Below are 11,566 nucleotides of genomic sequence, written 5' to 3'. Positions count from 1 at the left end.
CGTGATCCACTGAGCCATCCCCCCAGCACTATGGTATTGTTTTTATAAAGATTAAATCACCTAGGGGCTGGAGAGATGGCTCAGCGGTTAAGAGCATTGGCTGCTCTTCCCAAGGACCAGGGTTCAATTCCCAGCACATACATGAGGCAGATCACAAGAAGTCTGACACTTTCTTCTGGTCTCGGCAGACACGTGAGCTGACGTGCACACATCGTCCCACATGTATGTATAATTAAAAGTAAAATCTTAAAATATTAATTCATATATTAATGACTAGGGATATTAATTCATATATTAATGGCTAGGGATAACTATATGGTGAAAGCACGATGTTTTATCTTTGATATGAAAGATGATATGGATAAAATTCAGAATAGCAGTGATCGTCCCCCCCCCCCTTACCGCCAGAGAGTAGGGTGCATGACTGACAAGGGATCAGTAACTTCAGTTGTGCAGGAGATCTTTTAGATATTAGGTTGCACGGCAAGTCCCTTGATGTTTGTTACGCCTCATAATTTACACGTGACAAACGTGCCCTCATAGGTAGCAAATGTGGCCATGCTTTTGAAAAGTACGGAGTTGAGGGCCTTCAAGATGGCTCAGTGGGCCAAGCATCTGTGAGCCTGGCAGTCCACCTGGGCTCCATATGCAGCCCCCCACCCCCAAGGACCTCTGATCTCTACATGCTCCCATGTTAGACCTTTGCCAAGTAGAGATGCACCCAGGTTACTAGCTAGGTTCAAAGGGCTCTGTTGCAAAGGTTCAGAAGAGGAAGGAGTGGAATGTACTTGGGACCTGACTCCTGAGTCCAAGCACTCCCTCCTTGCCTCTTTCTTGCCCGGTTTCTGTTTTGTTTTTTAACCTTCAAGTTCCCTGAGCTGGGAGGATGGTTTCACCTGCTAGCAAGTAACCAGTAAAGTGACTAGTCCTCTGTGGCTGCCAAACTCCTTGCCCCTTCAAGCGTAGGTCTGATTCTTTTCTGCCTGGGCAGCAGAAGGCAGTGAGACTGGCTTGCTCTGTGAGAGCATTGCAGTCAGGGAAATATCCTCTTCTTCTGCAAGGCCAGAGTGTTTGCCATTCCCTTTAACATAATCCAGCTGCTACACATATAATAAACACGCTTTGGCTCTCTCCAATAGGGTCACAAACAAAAGTGAGTCCTGCTGTGACATACAGAGGCCATGTGGAGAGGTGCCTTGCCAGCAACACGGGCTGGGGCTGTAGCTCAGGGATAGAGTGTTTGCCTAACAGGCATGAGTCTCGGGGTTCGGTCCACAGCACCACACACCACACAGAAACTTTGCCTCCAGACTCACAATGAAGCTGATTCCTACTGCTCCCCTTGGTCTGCTGTTATTTCTTACTATTCTGCCACTGACAGAGTCGGAGTGCAGTTTAAAACACCTTTACACGCCCTGTCACATATTCAACATGAGGCAGGGTGGAAAGAAGTCGCATCTACAAATCAACAAAAGTGACTGGGTACAGGAAACATGGTGGTCCTTATTTCTGCAGTGGACATTCCTGGTATCAATAATTTCCTTTCCGCAGACCTACTGTGTGTGCCCTTGGCCTTCCCCATCCGTCACCACGACGATTAAGGCAGTGTGATCCCGAGTGATCCTTTCTAAATCTGTTACTTTAATGGAAGAGAAAGGCCCTAAATGGCCTGCCCGCAATTGAAGCTTCAGTACAACAAAAGGATTCCAAGTGATAAATGGCCTCCGTCAGACGGTAAGACTTCAAGGCCAACAGAGTCTTGAAGCCTGAGAATGAAACTGGGTGACTCTTCCCCCTTTGTTTCATATGTAAATGAAAAGATACTTCCTTGTAAGAGGATCCTCTGATCCTGAGGCTGATTCCACAGCTTGGCCACTGTGGCTGCAGTAAACATGGGTGTGCAGTTATCTCTGCCAAACGTGGACTTTGACTCCTCCCACCATACCCTGGAGTGGTACAATTAAGTCATACGGTGCTTCTAGTTTAGTGTTTTTGAGGAAACCAAACTGATTTCCCTAGAGGTGAGGTAGACCTCACCTTTCTACGTGCTGTCTGGGCTGGTGCAGCCGGAAGTCTTAGGCAGGCTCATCTCAGAAGCAGGGGGTTCTCACTGTCCGGGGCTAGGAAGTCCCAGATCAAGGTCTTCTGATTAGCATTGGCAGGAATTGTATCATAGCCTAAACTCAACCATCTTTTTTTTTTAATAGTTAATTCTTATTAGAATATATTACTTATATAAAATAATGGGTTTCATTGTGATGTCCCCATACATGTATGTGATATACACTGGTCATATTGGCCCATCTTCCCAAATAGGTCTCCTTCTGCATCTACCCCCGTCCCCACCCAGGAAGTAACAGTAATACTAATTGCCTCCTTTTTTTTTTTTTTTTTTTTTAACTTAGATTTTGGTAAGCCTCGTGGCTTACATCTAGTCTCAGCATTTGGAAGGTAGAAGCAGGAGGATTGCTCTAAGTTCACAGTTCGCCTGGTCTGCATAGTGACTTGCAGGTCAGCCAGGATACAAAGTGAGACTGTTTTATTCAGTACGTGAAGAAAAGATTCTTCATGAGAGAGAATAGATGTGACATTTGCTTATGTTAAGCGGGGGCCAGAACCTGTTAGGTTTATGTGCTAGGCAAGTTCTCCGGTAGTGAGCTCTACCCCAAGCCTGCTGGCTCTCTTCCTGAGCCTGGTTTATTTCCCTTCACATGAAATTCCATTCATTACTTTTTTGCTTGTTTGTTTGTTTTTGCAAATGACATCATTTCATTCTTTATGACTGAATAAAACCCGATTGTGTATTTATGCCACACCTTCCTCATCCCCGGGTTTCCCGGCTGAGCCCACAACTTGGCCATTGTGAACAGAGCTGCTTACATATGGGTCTGCTGTATGTGAACTTTGACTCCTGGTACACACCCTAGAGTGGTACAACTAAGTCATATGGAGCTCCTAGTTTTTGTGTTTTTAAGGAAACTGTGTCAACGAGGGGGTGCTGAGGGTACCTGGAAGAGAATGGGGGACAAGAGACACGAAGAAGGACTCCAAGATAAGAGTCTGATCAAGGCGACAATTTTATTTTTCCCAAGGCTGAATTTATACCATAACAGGGGTAACAGAGGGAGGGGGAAGTGGGAAACATTTACACAGGCCTAGGACACAGTATTCAGCTGATGTCAACAGGATGTTGGTTTCTCAGAAAGGTTACAGGTCATCACATTGGGCATCTTGACATCAAATGTATTTCTCAGCAAGGTCAGAACTTTATCATATTATTCATCCTGACCACTAGATATGTATAGTCTTCTGCAGCTGGCTGGGGTTTTTCCCTGAACCCAGTCATACTTAACTCTAACCATAATAATAACATCAATAATGGAGGGTTTCAAGGGCATTACTCCCAACAAAACTGCACACGAATTTCCCTATAGGTTAAACTCACTTACATTTCCACACACAGTACATAAGGGTTCTTGTTTTCCCACACCCCACTACTCCCTCCTGCTCAATCTTTCCATGGTGGATTGTCTTTGGGAGGTCGAGTTTTCCTCCCCAAATATCAAAATAACCCCAACGCACTTTTAATGTGGCCAGGTTCAGAGTCAGAATCAGAATGATCAAAATGAACCAGAATTACCAAGAAATACGTCAGATGACGTGTACTTTTAAGCACCTTTTAGAAGAGTGGTTGGGCCATTGCTTTGAACTCGCCCGCGGCGGGGCGCTCAGCTGACCAAACCCGCACTGACTCGTCATACTTGGTGAAGTGGATGACTTCAAGAGTGTGAACGTAAGTCAGGGGCATTCCAAGCATTTTGTCTTGCTTGAGTGAGCTGACTGCTCGTGAAGACTCAGCTGCTGGGAGACAGAGCGAGACAAAGACACAGAGAGACCACAGAGGCGCAGCGAGTCCTTTGGGGACAGTCCGTTGTTCTTGTTGCCTCGCTTCAGTCTTCAGCCCGTACGTGCCTCGTGATTGGGCAACGGGGTGGGAATTCTAGAAGATTCCCCGGTTTTCAGGGCCGCCCGTAGCAAGCGGCCTTATTTCTCAATAGGTTTTGGTAAAATTTTCAAAGATAAGTTGAAAGTTACTTAAGATTTTTCCTTAATAACATTTCCAGGGTGAGGCCTTCCATCGTGGAAATTTGGGGGATTTCTGGATGCCTGCAACTTGAGTAGAAGTTTGCAGAGCGATCACCTGGAATCCGGCTGAAAACGTGGGTTTGGTCCTGTAGGTCCTGGGGGTGGGGGCGGACAGCCTGCATTTCTAAGAGGCCTCACCTGCACACACGTGTGTTTAAGAACAAAACAAGAATGTTTCTCAAAAATCCTAATGGGTTTTTTATATACAGCAATTCTAACAGCGTTAGTCCAGGGTACATTTTGACAAGCAAGCCTCGATAGCTCACTAGAGAGTCTAAGACCTGGTGAGAGCTTTGCAGCAAGTTCACAGTAAAAATGCATGAACACAGACTGAAACGTACAATCTCAAAGCCTCCAGAATTAGCCTCAGGTCTCAGGATAACTGGGTACACCATCAGCCTGGTTCTGATGAGGAATTGTGGGAATCTTGGACTCATAATGTCCTACTTGGCACTATGCTAAAGGTTACAGACATACTAGTGCACTAAATACGACAAATGCCTGAAGAATTGTCATTCCACATTTTACAAGTTAAGGACACTGGTGCACAATTTTAAGTGATTTTCCATGGGTATTTGAGGACGAATTATTCAGCAGCCTGACTCCTAAGCTGGGTTGTTTAATTATCACTTTGCACTATAATTATAACATGTAGCAATGACTTTGAAGGAAGTGGTCCTATTTTATTAGAAGACGTGAAAATGAAGGCTGACTAGATCGGAGATTTTCAGATTCCGATGAGACCAGAATCACTTGGAATTTCCTGGAATAATGACAACTTATTGGTTGGATTCCTCCCTACATGTGGGCCATCCCTTCTGGGATGAGGTCAGACACCTGCAAGATGAACAAATGTCCTCATCAATTCTGGAGCTCAAAGTTTGAGTATCCCTGTAAGGGACCTTTTAAAAACAGGGTTCTGAGTTCAAAGCCAGCCTGGTCTACGTACTCAGTTCCAGGACAGCTAGGGTTACACAAAGAACCCCTGTCTGGAAAAACAAAACAAGATAAATAAAGCAAAAACACCAAAGGAAAGTTAAATGAAGTTCGATTTTAAGAAGCTCTGAAGGGATGTGACTCTGAAGGGATGTGGCTCTGAGAACTAGGAGGAGGTTTCTGGGTCTACATCCGGATGAAAGCCAGCAAGGGGACTCAAAAAGGTCATTCAGGGGTCAGAAGCCCTTGTCCCTTCATGGGTCTTCCACAGGGTATTCACCAAGTGGACAGAGCAACTTTAAAAAACAATTTATACAATCAAAGACAATTTTTTTACAAAAAGTTATAGGGACAGTGGTATCACTGTTGCTTCACATCCACCTCCAGAGAAGCTTGTGGTATTATTTATTTATCTATTTTTAATGTATTATTTATTTATGTAACTTATGTGTATATATTCTATTTTGTATGTAAATATATTTTGTAAATAAATGTATTTATTATGTATATATGTTAAATGTATGTATTATATTTATTATTTATTTATTTATGTATATAAGGTGAACTAGAGTCACAAAAGGAGCTTGACTTTCTCCTAAACTCTTATTTCAATTTTCCTTTTTTATTTAATTAAAAAAAATTGTGTCCCTTCACTGTTTGTTTGTACTCTAGAGCTGAGAAAGGCCTGCCTGCTCCCTTCTCAGGAGATGGATCACTAGCCTTTCCAATAAAGCTTAGGTACCAGGAAAGGGATACATAGGACAGGAGAATTGTACACACAAGAGAAGAGCAAAAAAAGTTGGAAGACGAGAGAGGGGCAGATCTTGTTCTCATCTCTGAAGCAGGTGACTCGGGTAGACTCGGAGGTGGGACCGAGATCATCCCCAACTTTGTTTCTTCTCTCCCCTGACCTCAGGCTGGGAGGAATGAATCCGGGGCCTCGAGGCTGCTACGTATGTGCTCTTCCATTGCACTACATTTGTGGTGTCTTTCAGAGTATAGATCTGTTATGGATTATTAATTTACATATCTCTTGTCACGTTTTTTTTTTTTTTTTTTTTTTTTTTAAGTACCTGTTAAGTAGCTGGCGAGCTATGTAGAGAAAGGAAGTGCGTGATCGCCAAGGCCAGGTGTGGATTTGCTTGGAACAAGTCATGCCAAACTAACCCCATCCTATGGTAGATTAGGGAACCATGGTCAGTACTGGGTTGAGTGGGTGGTAGGGAAGCAGACGTAATGGGTAAGAAGGCTTTGGCTTTTTTGTTTTGTCGGAAATATGTACAATGTGGCTGTGTATATTAGACATTGGCTGGGTATGTAATCACATCTCATGAGAAGCCTGAGATGAATATTGCCTAAGGGAAGCCCTGGGTTCAATACATAGCACCGAATAAAACAAAATGAAACAACAGAAAGAAAATGCCATCTTCTTCAAAACAGCACTAAGAAATTCCATTGGGGGTAAAAGGACACAGCTATGTGGAAGCCCAGACATGCAAGAGAACTGGTTATTGCCCTACAGACACTCTGTAAATGAAGACACGGGGAACTCTGTTGTAATAGAGAGAGGCTTACCAATACTACATCCGTGCACTCTTTTTTTTTTTTCTTTTCTTTTCTTTTTTTCGGAGCTGAGGACCGAACCCAGGGCCTTGCACTTGCTGGGCAAGTGCTCTACCACTGAGCTAAATCCCCAACCCCCCCACCCCCGTGCACGCTTAATAAGTGCACAGAATCGAGATCAAGGGTCTTAAAGAGATTGGAAATGATTCTGATCAACTTGACTGCATTAGAGTAGCCTGGGGGTTGGGGATTTGGCTCAGTGGTAAGCGCTGCCCTAACAAACCTAAAACCCTGAGTTGGTCCCCAGCTCAAAAAAAAAAAAAAAAAAAAAAAAAGATAGAGTAGCCTGGGAGATCCACCATGGGCTTATAACGAAGAAGGAAAGACATATCCTAGATGAGTGGCCCTGTTCCATGGGCCAGGGGCTGGACGGAATAAAAACAGAAAGTAGGTGGGTGCCAGCATTCATTGCTGTCTGCTTCATCACAGAGGGCAGCACCATGTACCCCACTATGGTGGAATACGGTAGGATGTGAGCTGGAACAAGCTTTTCTTCCTATAAGTTGCCTCTCTTCAAGTGTTTTTGTCACAGTCAAGGCTAACGTCACTAATGCACACTCCATTTTGAAGTTTAGCAATAACAGAAGAATTTGGGGTTTTTTTGGGGGAAGGGTCTTCAGGAATATTCTTCCCAAGCCCGTGATACTTAGCTTTTGTTTGATGTCTGAGTTGCAGGGAGGAAAACCACAGAACAAGGGCAAACTTTCGCAAGCATTTAAGGGATGCTCTGAGGACTCAGGGGAAGTCCAGGGCCGAGTTTGTCTCATCCCCACAGGGCCATTCGCGCTGTCGCTACTTGAATTTTCTTTTGTAAAATCTCACTGCCATTTCAATGTCGTTTGATTTATTTTGTCTCAGCATTGCTCCAGAACCTAATCATGATCATACAACTCCCTGTGTGGGTGTGAACCCTATTGGAAAACAAAATATTTCACAATCTTCTTTTCCCAACTCAGAATACAGCAGAGCACAGACATCATTTTAAATAACAGGGAAGGAGTTAACATGTTTTAAGGACTTTGATTTATGCTTTTTTTTTTTTTTTTTTTTTTTTTTTTGAAGGGTCTCACTATGTACTAGAACTCTATATGTAGACCAGGCTGGCCTTGAACTCATGAGATCCTCCTTCTTATACCTCCCTAGAGCTGAAACTAAAGGCCACTGTGTGAGCCCTACATCCTGGCTACTAACTAACCTACTGTTTAAAGCTGTTGTCTAGGACTTCTGATTTGGGGAGGGTCTGTTAATGTCTCAACTGAATACTTCCTTCTCGCCCAAGAACACTCTGTTGGTGGGGCAGGGGGCTAGGAAAGAACAAAGGAGAGTCACCTTGCTACGACATCATTCCAGGGCTCCCACTCCAGTCTGTGAGCCTGCTGTACACCAGCACACTTCTCTACAACACTGCGTTCATTTTGCTATGTGCCTGGCTTCCTAAGTGGGTGGCAGGCTACTTGAAGAAAATGTCCTGTCTTGGTCATTTTGGCCCCTCCACAACTGTGTCCCGAGACTGGACTATATTGTCAGATCAATAAATGTTGCGTTAATCACTTGATTGTTGGGGAAGGCAAAGAAGCTCACACCTATTAGAATGGTTGGAGTCAAAGAGACAAAAGATTCACACCAGAGGAGATATGGTAATACAAGAATTCTTATATACTATCTGTGGGGTGTAAATTATCACAACCATCATGGAATTTCTCCAGAACACTAGAAAGAAAATTACCCCATAAATCCAAAGGAGGTGAAATTTGTGTACTGAAGAGACATTAGCACGTCCATGTTTATGGCAACACTACCTACATTGGCCAAGACATGAGATCAACAGATATGTAAGTTGAGAGCAAGAGAGAGACGGAGAGAATCGAGTTATTAAAAGAATTAAATCCTATAATTTGTGACACATGGAGAACACGTATTTAAATAAGTCAGGCACAGAAGGAGAACTAATGTCTGGTCTCGCTCATGCACAGAATCTAAAGATGATCTCAGAGGAAGACTGGGACGGTGGTTACCAGAGGCATGAGTGATTGGGGGGAAAAAAAGAAGGGGAGATGTTGGGGTTGGGGATTTAGCTCAGTGGTAGGCGCTTGCCTAGGAAGGCATAGGCCCTGGGTTCGGTCCCCAGCTCCGAAAAAAAAAAAAAAAAAAAAAAAAAAAAGAAGGGGAGATGTTGATCAAAGGTTAAACAATTACAGGTAGATGGGGTAGGGAGAAGAAGACCAGAATTGGCAATTGTATAGGTACAATAGATAAGTAATTGCCTAGGACCCAAGGGTGGGATTGGAAATCATCACTCATCCATAGCTCGAAAATTTCTTCCTCGACTGATCAAAATGTCTTAAAATTGATCCTGGTCATTCAACTCTGAGAATATCCTCAAGGTGGCAGGACTATATACCTTAAGCAGGTGAACTGTAGGATATAGGTTAATTAAAAATCACACGATGTACTTGCTGTTACTGTGTGTGTATAATATGTGTGCATGAGGAGGGGTCCCGTGTGCCATGGCGCACGTGTGGAAGTCAGAAGACAGATTGAGCAGTCAGTCCTCGCCCTCCACTTTTGGTTCCGGGGCTTGAACTTGGGTTGTTAGGTTTGTACCGCAAGAGCTTTTATGTGCTAAGCAACTCTGCTGGCTCGTGAATTATCTAATATAACTGTTGTTAAAAATAAATTTAAAAGGATGAATAAATAATGAACAGGAGCATTAACAAGAATTTGCTTCTGCATTCTTTTGGAGTAGGGATATTGGAGGACTGAGTTTCTCTTACTCCGTAACCCAGATTAGCCTAGAACTTTTTATGTAGCCTAAACTGGCCTTGAACTCAGGATCCTTTGCTTTGGCTTTTGCAGTGCTGAGCAGAAAACGACAGCTTTTCTTCCTCTTCCTCCTCCTCTTCCTCTCCTTCTTCTTCTTTCCTTTTTAAATGAGGTCTTGTTATCTAGTCCAGTTAGTCTTGAAATGAGTGGTGAAGTTTAATAAAATACTTTGAATGGTCACCTGTTTTCCGGTGTGCATGCAAGGGTGGGTGTGCATGTATGTGTTTTGTGTGAACAAGCTTCTGCTTGTGTAGGCCAGATACCAACTTTAACTGTCCCTCCTCAGTCACTCTCTAGTTTATTTCTTTTGGACATGGTCTCTCACTGAACCTGCAACTCATGATAGGCTGGCCTAGCCAGCTAGGGAGCTCCAAGAACCTGCTGTCCCCACCTCCCCAATTATGGGATTACAGGTGCTCCCTGCTCTGTTCTGAACTGCTTTGTTTTGTTTTTCAAGACAGGATTTCTTTGTGCATCTCTGGCTGTCCTGGAACTTACTCTGTAGACCAGGCTTGCCTCAAACTCAGAGATCCACCTGCCTCTGCCTCCTGAACTTTGGGATTTAAAGGCATGTGCTACCCGGCTACTGCCTGGCTAGCTTGCCCAGATTTTTGCATGGGTCCTGGGAACAGAAACTCAAGTCCTCGTGTTTGTATGATAAGCCTTTTACCAACTTAGGCATTTCCCTCACTCTTGAAACTTCACACTTAAATGAAACACTTCAGAAGTAGATGTTTCTTCTAACTTTGTATGGTTGCTATCTATAATGGCTTCAGTTGACTCATTCCTCTGTCCAACATGTCTCTGGAATCCAAACTTTAGGATCGCAGACAGTTGTGCTTGGATGAAAGGTTCTCCTCAGTGCCAGTTCTTTTCAGGTGATGCATGGTATATAGTGTTTTATGTCACTTAACATAACCAATGTCTTGTCTGAAACTCAGAGGGGCTAAGTTTGACCATCTGAGTTCATGTGAAGACAGCCTGGCCTCTTCTATAAAAGTAATCTTTTCTCTCTTGTCAATGATAAACTATCGATGGGCAGGTGGCAGGATGTGGTTCTCTAACATCTCATCACCTTGCTTCCTAATAGTTTTAACATCTGCTCCTTCACACACTGCTTGTTTATTAGTTCCCACTTGTCCTAGCTAGGTTTTTGTTCATTTGTTTTTCTTTTTTGTTTTCAACTTGATACGCGCTACAGTAATCTGGAAAGAGGGGATCTCAATAGAGGAACTGCCTTCATCAGAGTGACTTATAGAATCTGTAGGGCATTTTCCTGATTAATGATTGATTTGGGAGGGTCCAACTCACCGTGGGTGGTGCCACCCCTAATCCAGCGGTCCTGCGTGGCATTAGAAGGCTGAGCAAGGGATGGGGAAGGGAGCAAGTCATGGGGAGGGAGCAAGTCATAGGAAGTAAGCCATGGGGGCAAGCCATGGGGAGGGAGCCAGTAAACAGTGTTTCTCCATGGTCTTAGCTTTAATTTCTACCTTGAGATTCCTGCCTTTAGTTCCTGCCCTGACTTCCCCTCATGAGAGATTACAATTACAAACTTAAATAAAATACCCCCCCCACCCATGTTGCATTCATTCGTGGTCTTTATACAGCAACAGAAACCAAACTAAGGTGGTTATTTATCTAAGGAGATTCCCCATCAGTGGAACTATAAAGTTGCTATGTATCAGAGGTTGCCCTGGAACTTCTGATTCTCTTGCTTCCATCTCCTAAGTGTTGGAATTATAGGTAGATACCAACATCTTCATCTCAAAGCTGTTTAGATAAAACATCTTGCCTAGACTGTACCTGGCACATAGTACATGCTTGATAAAAGTTAAAAAAAATATGAGTGGTCCTATTACAAGTATTTAAAATTTATTATGACCATGCTACCTAAAAACTCTTACCACTCTGGAGGTAAGGAAAATAACAGAATAAAAAAAAAAAAGCCACATCTTTTTGGGTGTAAACTGTTGAGAGCTTTCAGACATTATTCAAATAAGCTGAAATATAGTTGCACTTGGAAAGAGTAGCATCTTTC

This window comes from Rattus rattus, chromosome 3 (genome assembly GCF_011064425.1).
Source record: "Rattus rattus isolate New Zealand chromosome 3, Rrattus_CSIRO_v1, whole genome shotgun sequence".
NCBI lineage: Eukaryota > Metazoa > Chordata > Mammalia > Rodentia > Muridae > Rattus > Rattus rattus.
Note: the sequence above shows the minus strand (reverse complement) of the source record.